The 14,348-nt window shown below is 38.5% G+C and overlaps 1 long non-coding RNA gene across 1 annotated transcript in view; it reads right to left on the bottom strand.

The window, feature by feature from the left end:
* The window catches only part of LOC138741849 (uncharacterized), a 368,971-nt gene that overhangs the window by 103,300 nt on the left and 251,323 nt on the right, over positions 1-14,348 (bottom strand). The gene's annotated exons all lie outside the window — the stretch shown is intronic.

Here is a 14,348-nt window from a genome sequence, read left to right as displayed (position 1 = left end):
TAGGTTTATGGTAATAGAAATGTTATGTTTGCTTTAAGTAATAAAGTGGTCAGGAATATCAATAGGACTCTATCACCACATCCCCTTTCATTAAGATGTTCAATCTATCAACATCACACATTAATTACACATTTCAATTTAAAGTTGAACATTGACATAAACACAAATAACAGCAGCATAATTTTTAACTGTACAGTTTTTCTTTATTTTGGAGAGTCAGCCTGTTGGGTGCCTTGATGACATGTATTGATCTTCTCAACACATGTGTTGGCTCTGCTGGTCCACTACTGTCTAACACTGATGGAGTTTACCCTGTTGATGTGAAGGCTGGATCTTCTGCATTTGTCTGTTCTTGAAGTGTTAATTGCATTTTCAGCAGGCTCTTTTGATTCCTCCTCAGTATTCACCCATCCTCTGTTCTGACAGTGTAGGATCTTGGGCTTACCCTCCAGAATAGTGGCCTTCTTATCATAGGTATTGGAATCTCTGAGTCTCACTGTGTCATGTTGTGCCAGTGGCTTTTGTCATAGTTTGCTTTTTGTCTCCTTTGCAGATGCTTTTATTTCCATTTGACATCTCTGTTCTTGCTTGGGTCTGCAGAGTAGGGAAGTGTTGTGTATAGTTCATGTTTCATCAGGAGCTGAGTAGGTGACGTGCCATGTTCAAGTGGTGAAGCTCGGTTTCTTAACAGAGCTAAATAACAGTCTGACCCACTGTCTTGTGCTTTCTTGAGCAACTATTTAACAGTCTGACCCACTGTCTTGTGCTTTCTTGAGCAACTATTTAACTATGTGAATTTCCTTTCTCTGCTTTACTGTTTCACTTGGGATACAGAGGACTTCGTCACATGTCAAAAATCATACTTCTGCAAAGTTCGGGAATTCGCTACAGCTGTAGCATGGTCCATTGTAATAGTAGATAATTTGATGAATTCCACATCTTCCAAGGACTGATTTGATCACACAAGCAGCAGACATGCTAGAAAGCATCTCAATCTCCAGATAGTTCGATAGGTAATCAATAACCAGCAAGAGATTCTTCCCAACCAGGTGGAACAAATCAGTCGCAACCTTCTGCCATGGTTCCGCTGGAAAGACAGTTATGATCATGGGTTCTTTTGGCTGCTTTGCATGATGCTTTAAACAGGTCTCACTGCTTGAAACCATTCTGGCAATGTCAGCATTTATCCATAGCCAATAAATGGCAGTTCTTGCCCTCTTCTTTAATTTTTCAATTCCAAGATGCCCATCATACAATCTTCTCAGCATCTCTGATCACAGTGATTAAGGAATGATTATTCTGCTCTATCAAGTAGAAGCCATTGATAGCATTGACCTCATCTCTGATGTTATGTTATGGCTGACATTCACCTCTAGGCCATCCTTCATTCAGATTCTTGATTACCTTCTGTAAAACTGTGTCCTTTTCTATTTCAGTTGGATTTCTTGTCGATACAGGAAGAGATTCAGTGATCAGGTTCATGTGGATACACATCTGTTTTTGTGGAACTCTTATTGTGTGCTTCACTGTGTATCATTCCCCTGGACAATGCATCAGCCAGCATAATAAGTTTCTCTGTTGTGTACATCAATTCAAAGTCAACATTGTAGCTTCATCATCAGTCTTTGTCTCCGTGGCATCATCTCATTGAGATTTTTCTTGATTATGGCTATTAATGCTTGTGGTCTATCTCTGCCATGAATGTTGGTAGTTCATACACATAACTGTAGAATTTCCTGAGAGCATAGACCACACTTAGACACTCTTTCTCTATCTGTGCATATCAACATTCAGATATCGTAATCTTGATGCGTATGTGACTGAATTCCAATTTTCTACTCCAGTCTAGGGTAGTACTGCACCTATTCAATCGTTTAAGGCACCCATAGATATTTTCTTCCTCTGGATGTGTCAAAGAATGTCAAAAGCATCGGTTCTGTAGTTAGAATGGTCTTCAGTTATCCCCATTATTCCTCATGGTTGGTCATACACTTGAATTCACATCTGTCATGTAACAACTTCCTCAGATACATTGTTTTGGTAGACAGGTTTGGTATGAATTTACCAATGAAATTGATTATTCCCAACACTCTCAATATGCCCTTTTGTCAGTAGGTCTGGGCATCTCTAGAAATGCTTTCACCTTGCTCTTGTCTGCATCCACACCTGCCTCTAGAGATGATTTCATTCACACCAAACTGACATTTTGCTCTGTTTAGCTTTAATCCATATTCTGGATGTGTTAAAGCACTTTGAGGAGCCACTCGCTGTGTTGTTCCTATGTGGATCCCCATATGATCATGTCATCCATCTACACACACACACCCCATTTATGCCCCTAGGATGTGCTCCATTGTATCTTATAGGTGAATAGTAGAACATCAACCCCCTTGAAGATGTGTGAAAATTGATTTATTATTTCCTCAACACCATTCCATCCATTGGCACTGCTAATGCGATACACCCTCTTGAGTAGGCTTATGTTTTGACATGCTTTGTCATCAATCAGTGAGTCATGTCCATCTGAGTCTACTGCAACCATGAGATGGTGCTTTTTTATCTTTAACTTTCATCTTTAATCGACATGTAGCTTTTGTGTCAATTCACTGTCCATTGTATGCCTTGAGCTGAACAGAATTTGGATGGATGGCTTTGTCTTCATTATCCTGATGTTGCACTCACACATCAAATTGGCCTTTGCCCCTGTGTCCGGCTTGAAAGGAATATCTGCTCCATTTGCATGCAATGGCATTGTCCACTTGTCCTGCTCAACTCTATTCCCATTTGGCTGTTCACTGTTTGCTGGTTTGAAACCTTCCTGCACCACCATGCCCATGAAGAATGCATCACTGATGACAGTTTCTTTTATAGTGTGTACACTTTCACTTCTGTTTTGATTCCCTTTGGAAAAACATTGCTCTGCAAAATGATTCTGCCCTTTGCACTTGCTATAGACTTTTCTGTAATCTGGACATTGTTTTGGTGCATGTTGAGTGCCACATCATTTACAATTGAATGTCTCACCATATTTTGTTGTTTCCTAAGTCTTATTCTTGGTTTATGTAACAATTTCCTCAGGTACATTGTTTTGGTATGAATTTACCAATAAAGTTGATCATTTCCAGACATTCTCAATTTGCCCTTTTTGTCAGTGGGTCTGGGCATCTCTCGAATTGCTTTCACCTTGCTCTTGTCTGGCTCCACACCGACATCTTATCTCCTTGAAAGGTGATTTCCTTTACGCCAAACTGACATTTTACTCTGTTAAACTTGATTGGCTGCTGCACTGTGAGCGCCACTGAGATTAGTTATTTTAGCCTTCAAGTTGCTTCTGATGACCCCTAATTCCATAACAAGGATAGACAGCTGCTGTTGGTAACACAGGTTGTGCTTGAATGTAACAATTTTTTCAATATTTCCATTTTCTCAGGGGTACCCTTGATTGTCATTGCAAATCCCAGCACCCATTTTGCAGTCCAAACTGTAGTGAAATTTAACATCTATTTTTATGTGTGTACTTGGTTTTCTAGAACTACCCAGAGAGATGTTGTTTGCAGGAATTGGCAATCAGCACAGGGTGGAATATATGAACATTATGTAGCTTTTTGGAGCCAAATGGAACAATATCACAGTATATTTTTCACTGTATCCTAACAAGTCTTTGATGAAATAGAAAAGTCAACAAATCCCCTGAGACCAGCAAGAAATACATTCTTGATGCATCGACTGTAGAAGAGCAAGATGTCCTCCTTTATATATGCAATCAGAAAAATTAATATTCCAATTGAATTGACATTGATTTGATTTTCATATGTAGATGTCACTATGTTAAATAAAATCAGATCTTATTTCCTGTGAAGCATCGGGATAGATGTTCAGTTTGTCTTCTGCCCATATAATTGGTGTTGTGGGTAAGAACCCATTATTGGAATTGATAGCTATGAAATGAAAGTCATGTAATTTCTATAATGAGCACTTTAGCGTAGTGTCAATGTTATACAAAGTTGAAGATCGACAAACAACAGTGATGACCTTTTTCTATTGAATAAAATCTGAACAGCATTGTGTATTCCAAATTCAATCCACTTCCTCCATTCATGTATCTTGTGTGAGTTCTTTGCCACAGCCCTCACTGTTAGACATCTGTCTTGATCCTCCATTTTTCTATAAAAAGTCGAATTTCAACAAACTATAAATAGTTACTTACATTTTTCTCATTTGTATGTTTATTGTAAATGTATCCTCATATTTTGCACATCAGATTAACCCTATTTGCAAGACTTTGTAATGAAGTTCATTTGCCAATTTTTTTAGATATTCAATCTTTTTTATATTTTTTTACCACCACTTTTATTTTTTAACATTTTTTTGCATCATATGCAAATTTAGAAACCCTTCTAATCTATTCATTTCACTATGCATTGAACAATATTTTTACACTGATACATAAATTGTCTTTATCAGATCTAACTTTCAGTTCAATGAAAATGTGCATTTTTCCCCAATTACTCCTAGATTCTTTCATATTAATTGTATGTTTAATAGAGAATTTATTTCAAATTCCATTATCTTCTCTGATATATATTTATATTGTCATATTATTCAGTACACCATCCTTTTATTAGCAATGTACTTTGTGAAATTGCATTTCCCAATTAGTTCTCTATTTTACATAGGAACAGAGGAAGTAGGAACAGGAGTAGGCCAAAAATGGCCCATCGAGCCTGCTCCGCCATTCAATAAGATCATGGCTGATCTAATTTATGACCTAACTCCACCTACCTGCCTTCTCCCCATATCCCCTAATTCCTCTATCATGTAAAAATTTATCTAACTGAATTTTAAATATGTTTAATGAAGCAGCCTCAACCACTTCCCTGGATAGAGAATTCCAAACATTCACTACTCTCTGGGAAAAACTATTTTTCCTCATCTCTGTCCTAAATCTACTCCCCCGAATCTTGAGACTCGGTCCTCTCGTTTTAGTATCCCTGGCCAGCTCAAGAAACCTTCCTACATCTATCCTATCCATACCCTTCATCATCCTATATGTTTCTATAAGATCTCCTCTCATTCTTCTGAACTTGAGCAAATACAATCCTGGACGATTTAATCTTTCATCATAAGTCAACCCCTTCATCCCAGGGATCAACCTAGTAAACCTCCTCTAGACCGTCTCCAAAGCCAGTATATCCTTCCTCAAATATGGAGACCAGAACTGGACACAGTACTCCAGGTGCGGTCTCACCAGTACCTTATACAGTGGCAACATTACCTCCCTACTCCTGAATTCAATTCCTCTAGCGATGAAGGCCAACATTCCATTTGCCTTCTTAATAACCTGCTGCACCTGCAACCTAACTTTTTGCGATTCATGCACAAGCACTCCCAAGTCCCTCTGCACAGCAGCATGCTGCAGTTTTTCACCCTTTACATAATATTTACCTCTTTTATTTTTCTTGCCAAAGTGGATAACCTCAGACTTACTAACATTGTACTCTATCTGCCAGACCTTTGCCCACTCATCCAGCTTAACTATATCCCTCTGCAGACTCTCCACATCTTCATTACAATTTGCTCTTCCACTCAATTGGTGTCATCTGCAAACTTGGCTACACCACATTTTGTCCCCTCCTCCAAGTCATCAATGTAAATGATGAACAGTTGTGGGCCTAACACTGACCTCTGCGGCACCCCTCTCTGCCAACCTGAAAAACTCCCACTTATCCTGACTCTCTGCCTCCTGTCAGACAACAAATTTTCAATCCAGGCCAATAGACTTCTCCAGACTCCACTTTCCTGTAACTTACTGATAAATCTCTTATGTGGCACCTTATCAAACGCTTTCTGGAAATCCAAATACCTAACATCAACCTGTTCCCCTCTATCCACCACACCCATTATATCCTCAAAGAATCCTAACAAGTTTGTCAAACAAGATCTTCCCTTTCTAAAACCATGCTGCGTCTCCCTGATTGAACCCTTATGTTCCAAAAGTTTCACTATTTCATCTTTAATGACGGCTTCAAGCATTTTTCCAACTACAGACGACAAGCTAATCGGCCAATAATTTCCAGTCTTCTGCCTACATCCCTTTTTAAAAAGTGGCGTGACATTTGCTGTCTTCCAGTCTGCTGGGACCTGCCCAGAATCCAAGGAATTTTGGTATATGACCACCAATGTATCAACTATAACTTCTGCCATTTCCTTTGGATGCATATCATCAGGACCAGGTGATTTGTCTGGCTTTAGTCCCATTAGTTTCTCCATCACTACTTCCTTTGTAACAACTATTTTATCAAGACCCTCTCCAACATTCGCATCCTTAACTCCGCATTTGGGCATGCTGGACGTGTCTTCCACCGTGAAGACTGACATAAAACATTTGTTCAATGCCTTGGCCATTTCTTCATTTTTCCTTTCTCATCCTCTAAGGATCCTATGTTAACACTGGCCACCCTCTTCCGTTTTATATATTTATAAATTTTTTTGCTTTCTGTTTTTATATTTTGTGCCAATTTACTTTCACAATCCTTTTTCCCATTTCTTATTACCCGCTTTGTAACCCCTGGTTTTCTCTTAAAGTTATCCCAATCTTCCAGTTTCCTACTGCTCTTTGCAGCTTTGTACACCTGCGCCTTCAATTTTATACTCTCCTTTATTTCCTTTGTTAACCATGGTTGATTTTTCCCTCCCTTGCTGCCCTTTTTTCCTGACCGGAATATATTTTTGTTAAGCATTGCAAAATATTTCTTTCAAAATCTTCCACTGTTCCTCAACTGTTTCATCAATTAGCCTGTGCTCCCAGTCCACTCTGCCCAATTCCTCCCTCATCCTATGGTAGTCACCCCTGTTTAAGCATAATATATTAGTTTTAGATCTAACGATTTCCCCTTCCATCTGAATGAGAAATTTAATCATACTATGATCGCTATTTCCCAGATGGTCTCTGACTATTACATCATTTACTCTACCTATCTCATTGCACAACACTAGATCCAGGAGAGCATTTTCTCTTGTTGGTTCCTTAACATGCTGCTCAAGAAAGCTATTGCGGATGCATTCTATGAAGTCCTCTTCCAGACTCCCACGACCAACTTGATTTTCCCAATCTATGTGGAAGTTAAAGTCACCCATGATTACTGACGTATCATTATTACATGCCTCACTTATCTCTCTATTTATTTCCTGTGCCACTAAACTATTGTTATTTGGTGGGCGATAGATAACACCCACCAATAATTTTTTTCCCTTTGATATTCTTTATCTCTACCCAAATGGACTCAACATTATGCTCTTTAGATCTTATATCATCCCTCACTACTGCCTGGAGCTCATCTTTGATTAAGAGAACCTGTTTTACTTCAAACCTCAAATACAATGCTGTATATAAAAGCAACAAGAATAATATATGAGACAAAATAATGAATATTTCATCCTGGAAGAGAACAGTTAAATAAAATCAGTAACCTTGTTCACAGCATCTTATTGAAATAATATCTGCCATTTGATTCTGGGTTGCATAATCTACCCCAATTAAAAGCAGTTTAGGCAATTGGCTGAAACAATTAATAATTTAATCAAAATAGTATTGGCATGGTACCTGATGTGATTTTGTTCTTTTGCCACAGGTGAACTGCATTGCATACATGTCTGAGGTGCAAATTCAAACATTGATATATCTGATACAAGGAGGAGTCACAACTCCAGCAGATATCATTTTCAGTCGAGGTCTCGATTATTGGCTTGGAACTGACCTCAGCGATTGCAGTCCACCACCAAACTCTAATAACCTCTTTTGATGCCTGTTACAGTCAGGCACACATTCAAGTGGAACTTATATCAACTCCAAGCTATAACCTCATCAACATAAACAATCTGCTGGAGGAAGCTCAGTGGGATGAGGGGAAAGGAATTATTGGCATTTCAGGTCAAGGTAACTCCAGATTCCAGCATCTATTTTGTTTCTTCTGCTATTTCATCACACAGATTGAGCAGCCAATCACACAAAGGATTCTCTCAGACAGCAAACCTGGAAGCAAATGACACAAATCTTTAATGCACATTGCAGGAATATTGGAAACTTTAATAACAGATCATGAGTGTACCTGAAATAGTTTCTATTGGATATATTTGACGGTGAGTTATTTTGTTAACAGTGAAATTCTTGCTTTACTAAGTGAATTCATGCCAAAGGTGTGTCCAGTTTATTGGGGAGGAAAGAAAAAAAATCAACACTGATGGTTTTAATAGTATCTTATCCTGCATCTTTTTTCAAGTGTTCCTTGTTGTATTTTCACTTACTGTGAGGTGAAGAGCTGATATATTTGTGCCTCTGCAGAAATGTTGAATTACCAGACACAACTCTGATCTGTTTCAGAATGCAACCCAAACTGAGTTATGGGACAAGGTGTCTGTATTCTCAGACTGAATTTCTGAAATTATGATGACTGCATGAATAGATGATTCTGCAGTTATGTGACACATAATGGTGAAAGTTATAAACCCACAAGCAGTCATCTTTCTTTTACAGTGTGAAACCAGGAGCAAACTTGGGAATTTCAATTGTGCCTAATTCAACCTTGAGGATTTCATCTATGTGTAATTCAATGCAGAAATTCTAATTTGTTTCTAGGGATTAAGATTCTCCAGCCCTCCCCCATTTAATTAGTTGAGAGTTCTGAGAAGTCACTTTAGCCAATTTGAATTTCAGGCATTTTTGATCTAGTCCCACTGTAAAATATATGAAATCTGTGATCTAGGTCTAATTACTGCCTGACAACAGGGGACAGTGACCTTTATCTGCATTATGTTTTCCTCAGATGAATTATCCAAAATGAAAGTATCTTAAAAGATAAGACTATTTTAAAATAGAATCTAAAATATAATTAATTATGTTTCAATTAGTATTGAGATTTATGGAAAATATTTGGAATTTTTTTAATGCAGTTTGTTACCAGATGTTTTATTATGAGAATTCTTTGAGATGAATGCTGTTCAATGAGGCACACATTGTCTTGGTAGAGATTCACCAGATGTCAGCCATTGGGAAAGACGATTGAGTTATTGCAGAGGGAGAGAAAGGAGGTGATGAGTCAGCAGGCAGGAGGGAGATTGCAAATGGCTACATTTGTGCACTAACAACCTCTCACGCATTGTCATTAAAACCAAGGAGCTGACGCTGGACTTTAGGAAGGGAAAACCAGAAGTATACGATCCAATTATCATTGAGAAATCATGGGATGAGAGGGTGAGCAAATTAAAATTCCTGGGGGGGTCATCATCACGGAAGACCATCACAGCCTACTTTTGAGCTGAAAGTCTTACAGAAGGTAATGGATGCAGTCCAGTACATCACAGGCAAAATTCAAAATCTACATGGAACACTAGCATCAGAGAGCAACAGCAATCATCCAGGATCTACACCACCCAGGACATGCTCTATTCTCAATGCTACCATCAGGAAAGGGGTACAGGTGCCACAGGGATCATACATTTAGGTTCAGGAATAGTTGCTACCTCTCAACTATCAGACTCCTGAACACACTCATTTAAGGATTCTTCTTTGCTCATTATTTATTACTGAATATTTATTTTGCCGTATTTGCACAGTCAGATTGTTTACCTTTCTCTGCTTTCTTCTTGAGTATGGTTTAAAGTTACTAGTAATTAGAAATTCTGCCTGGCCCACAGGGAAAAGAATCTCAAGGTTGTATGTGATACCATGAAGGTACTCTGACAATAATTTTGAACTTTGAAACTTGGAGAACAATCTTTGAGGTCAGCTGTAAACCAACATCAGAGTTCTTGAAAATCAAGCAAACTGAAGGTGCTGGAAATCTGAAATGAAAACCAATATTGATCAGTAAATGTTTTCTTTCCATAGATGGTGCCTGACCTGCTGAGTTTTCCAGAATTTTCTGGGTTTTTTTTTCTGTCTTTGAAAATAATGTATGCTGGAGTTGTGATTTGCCATCTAAAGAGTTGTCATATAGCTTTATTTGCTTGTTTTAAACAGAGCTTAATTTCATATCTACAAAATATTGATGGGATAATTTTCTACCAAAGGTGGAAGCACATTCTGATGTAGGTAATACAAACATGAAAATCATTCAATTGTTCCAACTCAATCTCCACTGTTGCACTAAAACCACATTGTTTTTTTTCTCTTTGTATTGCTTTCTCTCAATGAAACTGATGAATTAATGTCAATTAGTGCCAACTACCCATAATGAATCTTATTCTCTACTTAACCTTCATCCATGAACTGTCATCTAAGGGCAGTTTCCTCTGTTCCAAATAATTCAAAACCAGTCTCAAAAATTAAAAACCCTGCATTGCCTTTGGTCAGTACTCATTCTCTAAGCATTTGGAATTAAAGATTCATTCTCTAAGCATTTGGAATTAAAGATTAATTCAAAAGGCGGACAAATTTGAATGATTATTAAGAACAACAGAATCTTTAAACTCACCAACCTTCAGCAATGATATTTGAGACAACTTTGAAGACATGTTGCGTTTTTTTTGAGAGGGAATTGGGGCCTTATGGAGTCTCTTGCTTTCTATAATTCACCAGAGGCTTCACAAATAAATCTACAGGTACTTCACTATTGCTTACTTCTGCATTTGTCAACAAAATGCAGTCAGCTTGGTTTCTATTTCCATATGTCAGAAAGATGGCAGGCAGTCATCACCTCATTATTTGGTTCGTATCAGCAAAATGATTTGGGTGCCTGGCTCATCAGAGGGATTAATGGGATGTATAATGAATTGTTTAAAAAAAAAAGCACCAACAATTCAAACTCATCATGAGTCAGTCACTAATAGTAAAATTATATTCTATTGTTAAAAGTAAAACTCTGTTTCGAAGTGATTGCGTATCGGATCCAGAAGTGGCTTGGTCAAGAAAGAGAGTAGTGATGCCTCTCTGACTGGAGGTCTGAAACCAATGGTGTTCCACAAGGATCCGTGCTGGGACCTCTGCTGTTTGAGATATATATCAGTGATTTGGATGAAAATGCTGGTGGTCTGACAAATTAGTTTCCAGATAACACAAAAAATTGGTGGGAGTTGTGAAACAGAAGGAAGATTGTCAAAAGATACAGCAGAATTTTGGTCAGTGGAGATTTGGCTGGAGGAATGACAGATGGATTTTAATCAAGAGTAATGTGAAGTGGTGCATTTTGAAGCTCAAATGCAAGAGGAAAGTAAACACTAAATCACTTGGAGTTTTTGATGTACAGAGGGATCTTGAGGCACATCCATTGTATGCTGACAATGGCGACACATGTGGATAGGGTTGTAAAGGTCACATCTGTCAGTCAGGGGATTGAAAATGAAATGTGGGCAGTCAAGTTGCACCTGTATCAAGCTTTGGAGTGTTGCGTGCAGTTCTGATCCTGCATTACAGGAAGAAGGTGGAGGCTTTTGAGAGGGTGCAGAAGCAGTTCATCATAATGGTGCTGCGATTGGAGCCTATTACCTACAAGAAAAGGTTGGACAAACTTGGGTTGGTTTCTCTGGGCTGAAAGTATGAGGCCCACAAATAGGGTAAGTAGACCGAATCTTTTACTCCAAGGTGGAAATGTCAAATATTACAGAGCATACGTTTAAGGTGAGAGGGGAAAAAATTGAAGGAGATCTTCAAGGTGAGTCTGTTTATATTACATAGTAGGTTCGTGGAACTCATCGCCAAAGAAAGTGGTGCAAACGGATACAATGAAAATTTTAAAGAAATATTTAGACAAGCACATGAAGAAACTAGTTGGAGAGGATTAATTTGGCATCATGTTCAGCACTGATATGATGGCCAATATGGCCTGTTCCTGTGCTGTACATTTTATGTTCTACAAAACCATAGCAAATGAGAGCATAAATAAGCTATTCAGCCCATTGAGTCTGCCCCCCCCCCCCAATTAATCACGAGGTTGTGATAGTACAGATTCTATCACCAATGTGTATATGTACATATGTACAGATGGTAGTGTAGGATGACTGTGATTGGCTGAGAGCGTAGCCACACCTACTGGCAGGTCTTAAAGGATTGCTCCTAGCCAGACCAGGTCATTCTGGACTGGTCGACCTACTTGTGATATGCTCCAGTCTTTTAGTTAATAAAAGCCTTGGTTTGGATCAACGTCTTTTGTTCTTTCAACGCGCACTACAGAGGTGATTCATTTTTCCACTCAGCCCCTCTGCCTGACCTTCTCCCTATAATCACTGATCCCCTGGCTAATCATCTCTGCCATAAATATACCCACTAATCTGACCTCCACAACTGCCTGTAGCAGTAAATTTCACAGATTCATTTTAATTTGAGTGGGACTATTACTTTAAGAGAACAAATCAAGCTGAAAGTTTGGGAGACTGACTGTGAGCTGACAGACTAGAACAGCATTTACTCAGATTGAATACTTCTGAAGCGAAAGGGAGAGCCTGGAAGCACAGATGCAGAGACCATGTAAGCAGAGTGTTGAAGACATAGAGCACTGTTTGCTCAAAGGCCATTTTAAGGAGACAGCACTTGAAAAAGTATCCTTTGAAGAGATAGTGTGTTGAAGGGTCTCATGTGATAAAGGACAATCTGTCTGATTGCTCCATGAAGAAGCAGAAGAAATACTACAATTCAGCTGACCCATGAAAGGGTTTCTGAAAGCTTTGTGAGAATCATTCGCTTCATGTCTCCTACTTAAAGAGAAGGGGAGTTTGGATCGCCACTCGTCTGAAAAGAAAATTTCTCTGGAAAGACCTCAACAAGGATTTTGTAAGTTTATAAACAGTCTGTCACCCTGAGCTCTCCCACCTACTTCGTGAACTTCTTTGTTTCACTTTCAAGCCTGCGGATAAACACTGAACTGCCTTTCGAGAATAGTGCCTGAGCTATAGTGACTTGGGGTATTCTACACACATACTCCTCCATAGTTAAGTTTAGATAAATTTAGCTAAATTAGATAATGTGTTATATTATTGTTAATTAATAATTAAAAATATTATTTTAAATATAATACTGTCTGGGCTCATTTCTATTGCTGCTGTTTGGGTATGTAACATCACCCTCTGAATAAATTCCTCCACAGCTCAGTTCTAAGCAGATGCCCTTTAATCCTAAAGTTTTGCTGTCTTGTCGTCAGACTCTCCCACCATGGGAAACAATCTTCCAATATCTACTCTGTCTATGCTTTTCAACATTTGAAATGATTCAATGAGATCTCCCCTCATTCTCCTAAATTATAACAAGTACAGACCGAGAACTGTCAAATGCTCCTCAAATGATAACCCTTTCATTCCCAGAATCATCCTTGTGAACCACCTCTGAAGCACCTCCTTTTTTAAATGAGGCCCCAAAATTGGTCTGTCGATATTAATGAGAGAAACGAATTAATTGGTTCTCTTAAAGCTGATGTGCTAACAGCATTATTCATTTAATACCATTTGTTAGGTGTACAGGAGAAATATTAAAACCAGTAAAATTCATTCTGGCCTTGAAACAGGAGATCGTGAGAGAATTTTGCCCTTGATTTGAGTATCTTGAATTCAAAAGCATAGTCCAGGCAGAGGGTAAGCCATTTAAGATCCAGTTGAGGATCTTACTGAGTTGTGAATCTTTATTATTCCTATCCTCAGAAGATAGTGTGTAGTCAGTTTATAAACATATCGAAGACTGAAATAATTGGTGCATAAATGCAAAAAGAAAGATCAACAGCAGGACTAAATGAGGACAGACGTGAGAGATAGGATGTCCCATGCCTGCTCTTTTCTCTTCCTTCTCCACAGTTCAGAGCTCCCAAAAGGATAATATTGAGAATATATCAAAGGAAATCATGGATAATAAATTTGGGATCAGACTAGTTGTGCATGAAATTGATGAGAAAGAGTCAACCAGAGCTTAAAAGGGAATTGGATCACCACTTAATAGGTCTACAGGAAAGAGACTGAGACTCCGCAATGAGATAGCATGGAGTTGATGGACTGAAGAGCTTCCTTCTGTACCATTAGAACTCCATGTTTTTGCTCTTATTTAAAAGGAACCAGCTCCAGCATTCAGTAAGATTACGGCTGATGGGTGAACCAATTCCTGATTGCCATTTTTGCCCCATGTCCCTTCCTGCATTTAGTTAATAAGAATCCAGTAAATTCAGCTTTCAACTTAACAAATGACCTGGCATCTACTGTAATTTTTGGAAGTAAGTTCCAAATTTTTCCATCCCTGTTTGTGGATGCATTTCTAAACTTCACTCCTGAAAAAGCTTTTCTCATCTTGAAGCCTCCCAGATCCAGACTCCCTCATGCTTTTGTATTTCTCTATCTGGCCTTTGTGTTTCTTTTTATTGCTTAAAACTTAGGAATTT

Source organism: Narcine bancroftii, chromosome 8 (assembly GCF_036971445.1).
Source record: "Narcine bancroftii isolate sNarBan1 chromosome 8, sNarBan1.hap1, whole genome shotgun sequence".
In the NCBI taxonomy this organism is placed as follows: Eukaryota; Metazoa; Chordata; class Chondrichthyes; order Torpediniformes; family Narcinidae; genus Narcine; species Narcine bancroftii.
The sequence above is the reverse complement of the archived record's forward strand: the minus strand, read 5'-3'. Positions and strand labels throughout refer to the sequence as shown.